Source organism: Macrotis lagotis, chromosome 6, assembly GCF_037893015.1.
Source record: "Macrotis lagotis isolate mMagLag1 chromosome 6, bilby.v1.9.chrom.fasta, whole genome shotgun sequence".
Classification (NCBI taxonomy): Eukaryota; Metazoa; Chordata; class Mammalia; order Peramelemorphia; family Peramelidae; genus Macrotis; species Macrotis lagotis.
Window position 1 is genome coordinate 191,972,883 of NC_133663.1, and position 14,438 is coordinate 191,987,320.

Consider the following 14,438-nt stretch of genomic DNA (forward strand, 5'->3'; position numbering starts at 1 on the left):
TTTCTTTCCTTTCATATTAAATTTGGGAAGGTTGGACCAACAGCCAAAGTAAAAGGACAAGGAAAGATTAAGAATACCTGGTGTAAATGATAGAAGACTAACTTCTAATCTTAGAGGCAAGAAGATTTGTGTTCAAGAGTTGTCTCTAACATGTACTAGCAATATGTTAGAAAGTCACTTAACCAAATCTTCCTAAAGAATTTCCTTCTGTACTCTTTGTCTTATATGCTGTCAGAACTCCCGACTTGCACACTTGATCCAATCCCCTACCATCTTTTCCAGTAGATTTCCCTACCACCTTTCTAATTTTCACTTTCTCCCTATCTCCTGATTCTATCTAGGAAGACTGAAACACCCATGTCTTCCCATGCTTAAAAAAACTATCCCTTACTCCAACTATTCCTGCTAGCAATCTTCCTCTAAGTCTCCTCTCCTTCTTCTATAAACTTCTTTGAAAATCTATCTATAAAGCATAGAAATAAATGAACCCTAAATTAAAATAAATAGTATCTTTCTAATAAGAACAAGAATTATCTGTATTGGAGATTAAATAGAAGCCTTCCCAATAAGATCAGATGTAAGATAGAGATATCCATTTTCACCACTATTGCACTAAAGCTATTGCAATATGGCAAGTAAAAAGAAACTGAAGGAATAAGAATAGGCAATGAGGAAACAAAACTATCACTCAATGCAGATGATTTGATGTTATACTTTGAGAAAAAACTAAAAAAAATGAAAGAATTTACTTTATAAAGTTGTAGGATAAAAATAAACCCACATAAATTATCAGCAATTCTATATATTTCCAAAAAGTATATAGGAAGAGAGAGAAAGAGAAATTCCATTTATAATAATTGCAGACAATATAAAATTCTGGGGAATCCATCTGCCAATATCACTCCAGGGCAATTTAAACACAATTACAAAACACTTTTCACATTAATAAAAATACAATTAAATAACTGGAGAAACATTCATTACTCATGGGTAGGCCAAGTCAACATGATAAAAATTACAATTCTATTTAGATTAATTTACCAATTTAGTGTCATAACAATCAAACTATCAAAGAATTATTTTATAGCTGTAGAAAATAATTTCTAGGAAAAATGATAAAATTCATCTAAAAATAAAAGATTGAGAATATCAAAGGAATCAATAAAAAGAATATAGAGAAAGTAGCCTTCAAGGATACTTTTCTTTATACCCTTTTTATGACAGAAAAGGGAAATGACAGCTACTAGAGGGAATATAGAAAAATTAGGACATCAATGCATTGTTGGTGTAGCTGTGAAATACTCCTGCCATTCTGGATAACAATTTGGAACTATGGCCAAAGGACTATAAAACTATGCATACCTTTTGATCCAGTAATATCACTACTGGGTCTGTATCCCAAAGAGATCAAAGAAAAATTAAAAGGACTTATACCTACAAAAATATTTATGGGGTGGAGCCAAGATGGTGCAGGAAAGGCAAGGACTCAATGAGATCTTTCCCAAATCACTCCAAATACTTTGAATTAATGATGCTAACCAAATTCTAGAGTGCAGAACTCACAAAAAGACTGAGTGAAACAATCCTCCAACTCAAGAGAACTTGGAAGAATAGCAGGAAGTGTCTGCTACCTTGGGGTAAAAAAAGGATCACAAAGCAGCAGGACCACACCAGAGCAAACAGGCCCTAGCTATCCAAGGAAAAGAAGCCAGGCAACTGGGTCAGTGGCAGCAAGAGCAGTCTCCAGACCTCTCAGCCCAGCAATTACCAAAAACAACTTGGAAGGTCAGCAGGAAATTTCTGCTACACCCTGGTGAGAGTGGAGCCCAGTCCAGCCCAAGCCCCATCAGGGCAAACCCAACCCCAGAAGACCAGGAGTAGTCCTTGGGAGTGACTGAATCAACTGCAGCAACTGCTTCCATAACTCTCAGCCTACTGACAATAAGGAAGCTGGAAGGAGATTACAGGGGTCTCTTTGATATTCCTGAGGCAGGACTCTGTTGCTTTTCCCATATGCAGATCTGGGTCACAGATGGGGGTCCCTGTCCCAGGAAGAGGAACATTAATACAACAGAAATTGCTGGTGCAGCAGAGCAGGGACCCTTCTCACAGTTCCAGGGCAGAAAGGCATGCTGGTGGCTACCCACAGACCAGAGCACATGCCAAAAGAGTACTCATAAGCTCTCCTTATATCATAAGAGCTAAGAAAAATTGAAAACTTGCAGGTCCCTAGAAATATCTCTGAAAACAGCAGCAAAAACCCTCAAAAGTTTGGGACAATACATTCACCACTCTGGAAGAAGAATCCCACTTTAACAAAGAGTTAAAATCAAGTCATAGGCTGAGGAAATGAGCAAGCAACAGAAGGAAAAAAAGATCTGACCCTGGAAAATTACTTGAATAATAGAGGAGATCAAAACTCATATTCAGATGAAGATAACAAAGTCAAAGAAATTTAGGAATTGGGTTCAGATTCTGAAAAAAAAGAGCCTAGATTCTACTTTTTCAAAAAATTATCCAGGAAAATCGTCCTGATATCCTAGAAGCAGAAGGTAAAATGGAAATTGAAAGCATCCATCATTCACCTCCTGAAAGAGATTCCAAAAATGAAAAATGCCAGAAACATTATTGCCAAATTCCAGATTTCTCAAGACAAGTAGAAAATATTGCAAGCAGCCAGAAAGAAGCAATTCAATTATCATACAGCCATAGTCAAGATAAAATAACAGAAAATTTAGCAAATTCTATATTAAGGGATCATAAGGCTTGGAAGTTGGTATTACAAGAATCAACTGTCCAGAAAATTAAAATATTCTTTCAGGGGAAAAGATAAACATTCAATTTAATAGGGTACTCTCAAATTTTCCTGATGAAATGACCAGAGTTGCACAGAAAATTTGATCTTCAAATACAAGACTCAAGGGAAACAAAAAAAGGAAAGGTAAATTGTAAGGGACTTAATGATGTTGAACTACTTATATTCCTGCATGGGAAGATGTTATGGGCAATTTAGTTAACTTCTCATTTATTAGGGCAGTTAGAAGGAGCATATATAGATAAGGCACAGGTGGGAGTTGAATTTGAAGGAATAATATGTCAAAAAGATAAAGTTAATGGGTGAGAGAAGAATGTACTAGAATGTGAGAGAAGAAAGGGAAAGGAGCAGGTAAATGGGGTAAGTTATTTCATATAAAAGAAGCAAGAAAAAGCTTTTGCAGTGAAGTGGAAAAGGGAGGAGGTAATGGGGAGTAAGTGAGCCTTACTCTCCATGAAATTAGCTCAAAGAAAGAATAACATACACATTCAATTGGGTATAGACATCTATCTTACCCTAGAAGAAAGAAGGAAAGGAAAAGAATGGGGAAAAGGGGGTAGGAAGTAGGTTATAGAAGGGAGGGAAGTGTGGAAGAGGATAGTCACTTTTGAGAAGGAAATGGGTGAATAGGATGGAGGGAAATACAGTTAGCAATAGCAACTATGAGGGGAAATATTGAAACAGGTTTCTCTGATAAAGATCTCATTTCTCAAACATAGAGAAATGAATCAAATTTAAAAAAATAAAAACCATTCCCAATTGAAAAATGATCAAAAGATATGAACAGTTTTCAGATGAAGTTATCAATGTTATCTATTTAAATCATTTTTTAAAATGTCCTAATTCACTATTGACAGGAGAAATGAAAGTTGGAGCAATTCTAAGGTATAGTGTTAAACCTATTGGATTGGTTAATAGAAAAGAAAGAGAAACTGAACTATTAGAGGGATTGATGGAAAAATGAGACATTAATGCATTGTTGGAGCTGTGAAAGGATTCAACAATTTTGTAGAACAATTTGGAATTATGCCCAAAGGGCTAGAAAATTCTTTGACCTAACAATGCCACTACCAGTTCTGTATTCTAGAAGATGAAAAACAGGAAGGAAAAGGACTCATATGTACAAGGATATTTATAGCAACTCTTTTCTGGTTGCAAGGACCTGGAAATTGAAGGGATGTCCATCAATTTTGGAATGACTGAACAAATTGAGGTATGTAATTAGGAAATGATGAACAGGATGCTCTCGGTAAAAAAAAAAATTGCATGAGCAGATACAATGGAAAATGTACTCTATACACAGTAACAGCAAAGTTGCAAGATGATCAGATGTGAATGACTTACCTTTACTCAGCAGTGCTATGACCCAAGAGAACTCTGAAGGACTTTTGATAATGAATACTATCCAAAGACAAATGGTATTTGAATATAGATTGAAGTATGCTTTTTTTACTTTATTTTCCTTGAGGTTTTTTTTGGGGGGGTGAGGTATTTTTACTTCAACATGACTATTGTGGTGTTTTTCATGACTATACATTTTTGACCTGTATCAAATAAGTCAATTTCTCAATGAGGGGGATTAGGATGAGAGAAAGGGAGAAAATTCGGAACTCAAGGTTTTAAAAGTGAATGTGGAAACTTGTTTTTGCATTTAACTGGAGAAAAAGAAAATAAAATCTAAAATATGAAAAATATTTATAGTAAATATTTTTATAGAGGCAACGAATTAGAAATTGATGGGATGCCCATCAATTGGTGTATGGATGAAAAAGTTGTTGTACATGATTGTGATGAAATTGTTAAGAAATGACAAGCAGGATTCTTTCAGGAAAAACCCAGGAAAATATATATACGATATGACACAAAGTAAAGTGACAAAACTGGGAGAACACTGTACACAATAATAGTAATATTATAAGGTTGATCAACTGTGAAAGACTTAATTAATCTTATCAGATAATGATCCAAAACAATTTCAAAGGATCCCTGTTGAAAATACCATCCACTTTCAGAGAGAGTCTAGAGGGTTGATTGAAACATACTTTTGTCATTTATTTCATTTTTCCTGCTTTTTTAACATGGCTAATATGACAATTTGCATGATTTCACATGTACAATTGGTATAATATTGCTTGTCTTTTCAGTGGTTGGGGAGAGGTTGAAGGAAAGAAAAGAATTTGAAACTCAATTTAAAAAAAAATAAAGTTATTTTAAAATAAAGTACATAAAAATAAAAATTCTATATACCAACTAACTCTACTTTCTCTCTTCTCAACTCTCATCTAAAAACTCTACAATCTGGCCCCTGACTTTACATTCAAATGAATTCCTATAGAAAAATTTAAAAGAGGATATGTCAAAATATAGATGGAGAGACTCAATCTTCAAGATTGTCTGGGGTCCGTAGAGTGGTTCTTCAATTTATATAGAAAGTCTTTCTTCCATTTGTCTCCTCTTCCCCACCCCACTACAAAAGCTAGGGAAAAAAGCATATACCTGATTTATCTAGCTCCTACTATTTGCCTGATATGAGAAGTTTTAAAAAACTGTCCTCAAAAAATTCACAATTTAGATGAGGCAAGAAACACACAGTTCATTATCTCCCATGTATTAATAAATTAATATTATAATATAATATTATATAATATACAATAATAATATAATATATTATAATATAATAATAAATTAATAAATTAATATATTAATAAATAAATATTAATAAATAAATATTCAGCTCCAACCTCTCTTCTGACCTTCAGTCTCAGATCACCAACTACCCACTGGACATTTTGAAGTGGACCCATAGACATCTTAGACTCAAAATGTTCAAATTGAACTCATTATTCTTGCCTTCCCCCAAATTTTCCCCTTTGTGCCTTCTCTCTTACTATCAAAGGCACTATCATCGTTTTAGTCATCCAAGTGTATTACATAAGTATTATTTTTGACTCCTTAGTCTCTCACCCCTCATATCCCATCTTTTGCCACATCATGTCAATTCCATCATGACTTTGAAAATATTTCTTGTCCTAATCTTCGAGTTTCTTTCCTCTGAGACTCTCCTCTAACATCTTGTCCTTATCTATTGGAGAATGACTTTTGATCTTCAATATTTGTATTATTTTTCTATACCTTGGGTATCAGTCCCTTAACAATTTCCCCCCAGTTGACCACTTTCTTTTTTATCCAGGTTGTTATCTTTTTTATTCATGCATAAAAAATTAGTTTTATGTAATTAAAATTATTTTACTTCTTGTGATAGCCTCTCTTCTTTGAGAATTCACTTCCTATACATAGCTGTGACAGGTAATTCATATGATTCTTTTCTAATCTTTTTATAGTATAACATGTAATGTTCAGATCATATATCCATTTTGAGTTTGCTATATGACATAAGATATTGGTCTAAACCTAATCTAAAGTCTAAAGTTATCCCCATCTGGTAGATTTGGAAACAAGCTCAGAGTGCTTAAGTGATTTTCCCAAGGTTTCTCAGTAACTGTTAAAAGTAGGATTTAATTTAAACCATTACTGAATCTGTCTAGTATTCTTTTCACTATAGAATATACTTTTTTTGCTCTTACAATGTCAGAAGAAAGGTGGTTTTATCTGTTTTACAAATAACAAAAGAGCCTCAGAGCTATTAAATCACCTGTCTATGGCCATACAGTTATTTAGTAGCAGAACTAGAACTGAAATCCATGTCTTTTGTCCACTAGCTCATTTTGTCTCTTATTATAGGGTCTCAGAAGATGGGATGCTATAAATTCCTCAGGGGTTAATCACCATCTCATGAAATGTCATGATATATTTTCATGAATCATGGTATTTCTAAAACTTTTGTCATGTTATTACCTCCCCCACTACCATTTTATCCTTCTAATGGAAGAAATATTCTACTTTCCTCACAGTACCTTTTAAAAGCTAGGAATGGGGAGGAAGGGGAGGGAGAAGGAGAGAGAGAGAGAGAGAGAGAGAGAGAGAGAGAGAGAGAGAGAGAGAGAGAGAGAGAGAGAGAGAGAGAGAGAGAATCAGAATTTCTGTGGTTTATCTGACCATCCCATCTTGATATTTATTCAAATCTCAGTCTTAAGTAATGTAAGATATCATTCTGCATTCTAATTTTATCTTGTCTGAGAAAATACGTTTAGATTCTCATCTTTAACTATTCTATTCCCTTTTCAAGTAGAGAAACAAAGTCTTAAGATGTGTTTATTTTTAGTTCCTCATTTCCTCCAAAGATTATACATACAAATTTGCTGGAGCAGATATAATTAGTTATTACCAAAGTCCCATCATCATCAAGTTTAAATTGTTCAGTATTGTTATTGCTTATTTCTCTTTGTATCCTTATGATCACTTTCATATGAAAATGAGGATACTGCAACAGGGCCCTTTAAGACAAAAGCTCCTTCAAAATAAATATTGTTTCATTTTTATATTTGTATCTTCAGTCCCAACTCAGTGTCAGGCATATAATACATGCTAGTCAATTGATTGGCCTGTTGATTCCAGGATCTGATATGAGGAAAACAAGATATCATGGTCAAAAGAGAACTGAACTAGAAGCTTGAGCTTCAAATCCTGGCTCTATAACTGGGTAATCTTGGGTGAGCCACAACAATTCTATAATTTATGAAAAGGACATAATATAACTTGATCTACCCTCTTCCCAGGGCTTTTGTAATAATCAGATGAGATAATAGGTAATTAAAACTTGCAACAATAGAGAATTTATACAAATGTCAGCTTTTATTATTATTATTTAAATCCTACTTTAAGGAGTGGATCTAAGCAAAGGCAATTTTCAGCCTTCATGTTCATTTTAGGATATGAGTCATTCCTCTGGACTTTCCAGTGAAAGAAGAAATATAAGCAAAATTAGACAATGGGATCTTTCAGAAAGATGAAAAGTAATTCTTAACAGTCAACTAAGTGCCCATTCATTGCAGAAAATGTAGTAAAAAATAAAAAGATTGCAAAATTCAGCACATGATCTTTGTTTTTGGAAACCTCTTATACATCTATACAGAATAAGAAATGCAATAGGGTTATAAGTGATTATCTCGTTATGAGTTCAATTGATGGTAAATCTCATCACTCATTTCTCCCCTTTCTAAATAGTTTAGTATAAAAATAAAGTATCTATAAAGTTGATTACACATATATTTTAAACCTTTTAGTTGTTTAAAAGAATTGTAATGAATAAGGATGATTACTTATCTCTCTCCAACCCATTCATTCAGGTTTAGATATATCTTCTTTCCTATTAAAGAACTGACTCAACTTATCCCCCCCTCAATTAACAAATACCATTTTATCTTTCTTCAATAATTACAAGTATCCAAATGCATAGGCAAGAAGAAAAAAAACAATGACAAAAAGATTGTAAGTGACCACACATGTGCCTATGAACCTATAATTTACAGATTCCTTTTTTAAAGAATATATTGACTTTAATAAGGATGCAACAAAATCATGATGTTCATATTATATGATCCCTTCTGAATTTTTTTCAGTGGGTATTTATCAAGTTTTTGCTATTGTTTTTGCTATCCTTATATTGGTTAGTTGGTTCTTGTCCTTCACTATCAAAGAAGACCAAAATGATATCATTCTGAGACAAATTACAGTGTGTCTGACTGTGGCTGATCAGACTAATATGAGCTTGGAATGCTTTGCCACTGATCAGGCATAAATAGTCTATGTGAATACCTGGGATGGGTACTCTAAACTTATGTATATCATGTTTCCTTTGAGCTGCTCCAATTCTGCCTTCCTCATAGAATACAGAACCCTCACTGATGACCATCATTCTGGTAGATTTGGAAACTGAAGCCCTGAGTGGTTAGGTGATTTTCTCTGAGACTGTCAGGGTATCTCGGTACCATTTCTTCTGACCCCATTATGAGTGCTTGCACTGTGTGAGTTCTCCATAAAATAGTTTTTTGGGGGAGCATACATCTGGCATTCTAACAAGTATCTAGCCTATCATAGTTGTATTCTCTGTAGTAATATGCTAGGCAGTTTAGTTCTAAAAAAGGACCTCAGTGTTCAGTATCTTCTCCTGCCAGGATATCTTCAGAGGATTCCTAAGACAATTTAAATGGAAATGATTCAATTTCCTGACATGGAGCTGTTTGGCTGTCCAGTTTCACAGGCATATAGTAATGAGATCAGCATAAAGGCTCTGTAGACCATCAGTGTGGTAGTTAGTCTAATAGCTCTTCTCCCCCACATTTTTTTCAGAGTCTCCCAAATACTAGCTAGCCCTGGAAATATATGTGCCAACCCCATTGTCAACAATTGTCAATGTACCTCCCTGGAAAGGACACTGCCAAGGTAAGTAAACTTTTCCACAGTACTCAGAACTTCTCCATTTGCTGTAATCAATGGTTCCACATATGACTGGTGTGGTTCTGGCTGATGGAGCACTTGTGTTTTCTTGGTGTTAATTGTTAGACCAAAACTAGCAAAAGTAGAAGAGAATTATTCCATACTTTGTTGCATCTCAGCTTCAGAGGCTGCATTGGAGTGCACAGTCATCTGCAAAGAAAAGGTTATACACCAACACTCCCTCTACTTTGATCTTGGCTTGTAGCCTTTTCAAATTGAAGAATTTGCCATCAGTGAGGTAGCTGACCTTGAGGCCATGTTCATCCTCAGTGAAGGCATTTAATATCATGGCTGAAAACATCATACTAAAAAGTTTGGGAGCAAGGACACATCTTTGTTTTACTCCATTCATGACTGGAGAATTCAAGAGCATCATCCACTATCCAGAACCCAGGTAAGCATGATGAACTTCTCTGGGCTACCAAATTGTGACATAATTTTCCATAAACCCTTGTGATTGACGGTATAAAAGACCTTGGTCAGATCTACAGATGTATACAGACCTCTGTTCTGTTTCTGGCATTTTTCCTGGAGTTGTTGAGCAGCAAATACAATAGTGTTTCTTGACCCTTTCTGAAGCCACATTGACTGTCAGGGAATTAACCATCTTCCACATAAATAATCATCCTATTGAGAAGGACTCTGGCAAGAATCTTCCTAGCAATGATTAAAAGAGAAATATCCCTGTGGTTGTCACAGGACAGTCTATTCCCTTTATCTTTATGGAGATGGACAATGGAGGCATCCTTGAATTCTTGGGGGATAACCTCTTCATGCTATTTACAATGATCCTTAAAAGGACTGCTCAGTTTCCCAGGGGACTGCCAAATCTTACTGCTACTTTCAGTGGGGAAACAGTCCTATGACCTGGGCTGCCTATGTGTGGGATTTTGACTTCAACTCCCAGTGTATCCTCACCTGCCACTTCATCACTTGCCTGTTGCCACAGGACTTTAAGAAATAGTTATGGGTAATATCTTTTGTTGCATGTGTAAATTGGATTGAGTGACGTAGAGCTCCATGATATCATCCACCTCACTCTCTCTTCCAAAGTCATCTTGATCCAGCATAGCAAGACAGAGTCAAGACAACTGGTGATGGCTCTAGATGCAGTGGATGACCATGGCATCTTAAATGTCTAAGCAAGCTCTAAGAGCTCTTGCTTCAGCTGAATTCACAATCATTGGAACGAACTGTTCTCTTCTATCCATTCCACCAGTGGAAGACTTCACATGCTTGGGATAGACACCCTCCACTACTCACCAAATCCCTCAGTTACCCTCAACCTGCTTTAGCCTACCTGCTGAAATGGTTTACCAAAGTTTAGCTGCTGTGCATGCTACAGTTTCTTGGAGCCACAAATAAGAGTTAGTCATTATTGTTGTTTTATCCAGGACTGGGATTCACTCTTGCCCAGTAGAGCCTGATTGAGAACTGCTTCCAGGGAAGAGAAACTTTTGAATCCTAACCACCTTAGAAACTCTCAATCTGCAAGGAGACCCCAAACAACCCTTATCCTCCATGGAAACCCCCAAGTGACTCTCGATTCCTATGGAGAGCACAACACCTTATTTCCTCTATCCCAAGCCCATAAAAGGCATGTTCTCCCAACTACCCACTACTGGAATCTGTTCTGACCCATCTGCTCTTCCTTCCTTCAATAAACAGCTTTGAATTCATCTGTATTTGCATTGCTGTCATTATTTTGCCCACCTTTTGACCTTTCAATTATATAGATTAATGTTTTTATTCTATTTTCTTCACTTTGAAGGATTTCATGTCTTCCAGTATTTTGTTGTATCCTGTGTATTTTTCTTTCCTTTAGGTACAATAATACTCCATTGCATTCTGATAGCCCCCCTGTTCAAATGTAAAGGGGATGGGGGGGAAGTTACAGCTGCTCTTGCTCCTAGGCTCTAAATACATTTGCATTATTATTCCTACCCATGGAAGCTCCTCCATATTAGTATTCCCAGATTCTTTGTATCTCCAGAGGAAAAATAGCAGTGAAGCTTTATTGAAATTTTGGAGTATTGGCAATGTACCAGGTTCCCTTCTTATATATTTACACATCATAATTTGTTTATTTATTCTCCAATCTTAGATCCCTTTTTTGGTTCCAGACTTGACTTGGTTTTTGTTGTGGTGGTGGTTTCTTCATTTGTTTTTGCAAAAACAATGTACTGATGCTAGGAATTTTTTGAATTTTTTAGGTCTTTTTTTCCTATTGATTGATACCTCCTTAGGGTAAAACACTAGTAGTGGAGTCACTGGATAGCCCAGATTTCAAGAAGTAAGGGAACTGACAGGTCAGCCAGTTGAAGCCATCAATTTTGTGGATGACAAAAGAGAGAATCAGGGAAATCACATGATTTGTCCAAGGTCATACAGACAATAAGTGGCAGAAATGTGATTCAAATTCAGGCCCTCTGATTCTAAATCTTGCATTTTTCTCAGGGTATCAAACTGCACACCCCTTCCTTTGACTGTAAACATTTTGCATCAACTTATTTTTAAAACTGAAAAAAAAAACATTTTTATTTACAAATGCTTTCCATTAATTGTTAAAGGCAGAATAAGCCATATAATAACTGAAACAATATATCATTATAAAAATGAGGGGAAAAGGTATTTACTCAGGGTCCATAAATTTTTCTTTCTAATATTTTGATAAATGTTCTATAATTGGAAATTTTCTATAATAGGTTTCTATAGGTTTCTGTGTATTTTATTTTATGCATCTAAAAACATTATACCAAAGAAGTTCAAAGACTTCAATACACTACCAAAAAGGTCCCACAGAAAAGATTAAGAATTTACTTCCCTGACAACTATATCTATAGAGCCAGGCATAAAAGAAACCAACATCTATTGAAATATCCTTTCCATCTAATAGAATCAGTCCTCAAGGTGGATCTCTATGTCATAAGTTTACAGCATGCTTATGTGATAAATAATCCCCTTTTAAGTAAAGTACAAGGAATTTAAGGACATTAAATGTTTCATTGACCTAGAGGTTTATTCTGGAATTGAGGCTGTGTAATTATCTTTCATTTTTATTGTAAATGACCATCAGTACTCTGCAATTAAGGTAATTATTACAACTTAGATCTTGTTTGTAGTTTAAGGCTCTAAAATTGCTACTTAACACCTCAGGCAACAGAGACAATGAGACCATTATAATCCCCCACCCCCTTCCTCACTGAATTCAGGGCTTCTTAAAATCTGAAGACCAAAGTATTAAACAACCACCATTCCATTCTTGATTTTATCATCCTGTAAAGTGAATTATTGTACAAATGACTACTTATTCCACTGGGAACCAAATGACAGGTTTGGATATGTGAAAATTATCTTTACCTTCAAATTCTTTCCTTATACTAATAAAGTCATTTTCATTTGCTTTCCAGATGATGCTACTAATCCACTGTTGGAAGGCACAGGATCATAAATTTAGAACTGAAAGGGACATTTGAGATCATTTTTTTATCTCTTTATTTTGGATTGAACTTAGAACTGTTTTACCAATAGTGGTGATGGATCTACAACAATTGGAAGATGATGTGCCAGAGTAAAAAAAAGGTCTGAATTTGAAGTCTGAAAACACAGGTGTGTTTTAAAAAAATATAAATTGTATAGATTTGCAGAAAAGGAAATAGAATATCTAAGTAGTGTAGAAAAAGAAATTGAACATGCCATAAATGAACTTCCTAAGGAAAAAAAAACAGAATCAAATGAATTGACAACTGAATTCTATCATGCATTTAGAACTAAGATAATTCCAATATTAAAGTATTTTTTAAAAAGGATATGGTTCATAGATGTAACCAACTTAGAAGGAAAAAATTTGCAGTCTAAGTAAATAAACACCTAGTAGGAGCTTAATAAGTGATTATTGAATGAATATGACTAAGCCTGTGTGTGTGTGTGTGTGTGAGAGAGAGAGAGAGAGAGAAACAGAGACAGAGACAGACAGAGAGAGAGAGAGATGGTGTTGCCTCTTATTAAGGAGTACAGGGTTTAGCATCAGAAGACTTAAGGTCTGATGTCAATTGTGCTATTTAGCTGTCTAATATTGAAGTAGAGGAAATATTGGATAGATAAATATGTTTTATAATTACTATTATAAAGTTCCCTCTACACTGATCCTGTATCTTACATAACTTAACATTTAACTTTGCTGAAGGCAATACACACACACACACACAAACATACATATATATATATATATATATATATATATATATATATATATATATATTTATCCCTAATCCCATCCCTATGTTTAAGTTATTGAGATGAATTCAATGAAGTACCAATCAAGTACCTTAAGTACCTTGCCCCTCCCTGGCAAGGACAAACAAAAATGGTTTTGCCCTAACCTGAAAGGATTAAGACTTTGAGCTACTGCCCCTCATCAATATATATCTCTTTACCTCATCTCTGCTCTATGAGCCACCTGCATCCACCTTATGTCTCCTACATCCTCCTTAAAGCTCACACTCTGCTCAGTTGAGTTCCTTGATTTCCATGAAGCTAGTCAGCTCTTGGGGAGCATGATTTCCCAAGTAACCTCTCTGACTCTTATAGCTCAACTTTTAAAATTTTATTTATTTTTCTTTAAGATTTTGTTTATTTTGGGGCGGCTAGGTGGCACAGTGGATAAAGCACTGACCCTGGAGTCAGGAGTCAGGAGTTGTAATAATTACCTTAATTGCAGAGTACTGATGGTCATTTACAATAAAAATGAAAGATAATTACACAGCCTCAATTCCAGAATAAACCTCTAGGTCAATGAAACATTTAATGTCCTTAAATTCCTTGTACTTTACTTAAATTTTTATTAGTATATTATTTATTAGTATTAGTATTATTATTTATTAGTATTTATTAGTATAAGGAAAGAATTTGAAGGTAAAGATAATTTTCACATATCCAAACCTGTCATTTGGTTCCCAGTGGAATAAGTACTCCTGACTCAAATTTATTTTGAGTTTTACAATTTTTCCCCTAATCTTCCTTCCCTACCCCCCCCCCCCCACAGAAGGCAGTCTGTTAGCCTTTGCAATGTTTCCTTGGTATACATTGATCTAAGTTGAATGTGATGAGAGAGAAATCATATCCTTAAGGAAGAAAAATAAAGTATAAGAGATCTAAATTAAAGATCTGTGGTCTTTGTTCAAATTCCATGATTCTTTCTCTGGATACAGATGGTGTTCTTCATCAC

General features: G+C 35.0%; 1 long non-coding RNA gene across 1 annotated transcript; it reads left to right on the forward strand.

Annotated features, from left to right (window-relative positions):
• The first annotated feature begins 3,943 nt into the window (after positions 1-3,943).
• Positions 3,944-12,812, forward strand: LOC141491956 (uncharacterized). The gene is made up of 3 exons (XR_012469810.1): positions 3,944-4,028; positions 9,065-9,157; positions 12,622-12,812. It is a non-coding gene; the product is annotated as an uncharacterized LOC141491956 (long non-coding RNA).
• The last annotated feature ends 1,626 nt before the right edge of the window (positions 12,813-14,438 follow it).